The sequence below is a fragment of the Neovison vison genome, chromosome 13 (assembly GCF_020171115.1).
Source record: "Neovison vison isolate M4711 chromosome 13, ASM_NN_V1, whole genome shotgun sequence".
In the NCBI taxonomy this organism is placed as follows: domain Eukaryota; kingdom Metazoa; phylum Chordata; class Mammalia; order Carnivora; family Mustelidae; genus Neogale; species Neogale vison.
Genome location: NC_058103.1, coordinates 97,134,502 through 97,135,877, shown reverse-complemented (window position 1 = coordinate 97,135,877; position 1,376 = coordinate 97,134,502).

The following is a 1,376-nucleotide window of genomic DNA, read 5'->3' as shown; positions in this document are numbered from 1 at the left end:
CCTGCTTCTCCCTCTCCCACTCCCTCTGCTGTGTTCCCTCTCTCGCTGTGTCTCTCTCTGCCAAATAAATAAATAAAATCTTAAAAAAATGGGCAGAGTACCTAAATAGATATTTTCCCAAAGACATACAGATGGTCAACAGACATGAAAAGATGCCCAACATCACTAATCATCAGGGGAAAGCAAATGAAAAGCACAATGAGATATCACCTCACATCTGTCAGAATGACTAAAATAAAAAACACAAGAAATAAGAAATGCTGCTGAAAATGCGGAGAAAAAAGAACCCTTGTGGCCTGTTGGGGGAAATGCAAATTTAGTGAGGGCAGGGAATGTAAATTTTGGGGGCAATCACTGTGGAAAAGAGTATGGGTGTACCTGAAAAAATTAAAAATAGAACTACCATATGATCCAGTGATTCCATCACTGACTAATTACTCAGAGAAAACAAAAACACTAATGAGAAAAAATATATGCACCTCTGTATTTATTGCAGCATTCTTTACAAAGACCAAGATATGGAAGCAACATAACTGTTCATCAACAGATAAATGGATAAAGATGATATATATCTTTATATACACACAATGGAATATTTCTAAGCCATTAAAAGGAAGGAGATCTTGCCATGTACAACATGCATGGGCCTGGAAGGTATTATACTAAGTGAAATACATCAGACAGAGAAGGTAAATGCCATTTATGATTTCATTTATATGTGGAATCTAAAAAAATAAAACAAAAAAACCAGACTTATAAATACAGAGAACTGGTGGTTTCCAGAGAGGGAGAGAATGGGTGGGATAGGTGAAATAAGGAGAAAGGGATTAAGAGGTACAGACTTACAGTTGTAAAAGACATAAGCCAGAAATCTGAAAAGCATAGTATAGTGAATACAGCCTATTATATTATAACAACATTGTATGGTAACTACACTTATTGTGGGTGGTGAGCATAGCATAATGTATAGAAGTGTGGAATCACTAGGTTATACACCTGAAACTAACATAAAATTGTCAACTATACTTCAGTAAGCATTGTTTTATAAAAACCTTACCATCTAGGAGAGAGATGAATGTAATATTAACTATAGAGCTGTGAGGTTCCAATGCAATGTAGCAACTGAGCGAGGCATTAATAACTTGGAGGATGATCACTTGCTCAAAGTTGACAATTTGGAAAATACAGAAAAGCATAAGCAAAAAAAAAAAAAAAAAAAAAAAAAAGCCACATCTAAAGAAAACAAAAAGCACCTGTAATTCTCCCGCAAAGAGAGAACCACTATTAATATTTTGGGTATTTTGGGTCTTTTTTCCACATGCTTTTGTTTTTGCTTTTCAAGTTGGCTTAAAAGCAATATATACATATGGCAAAAA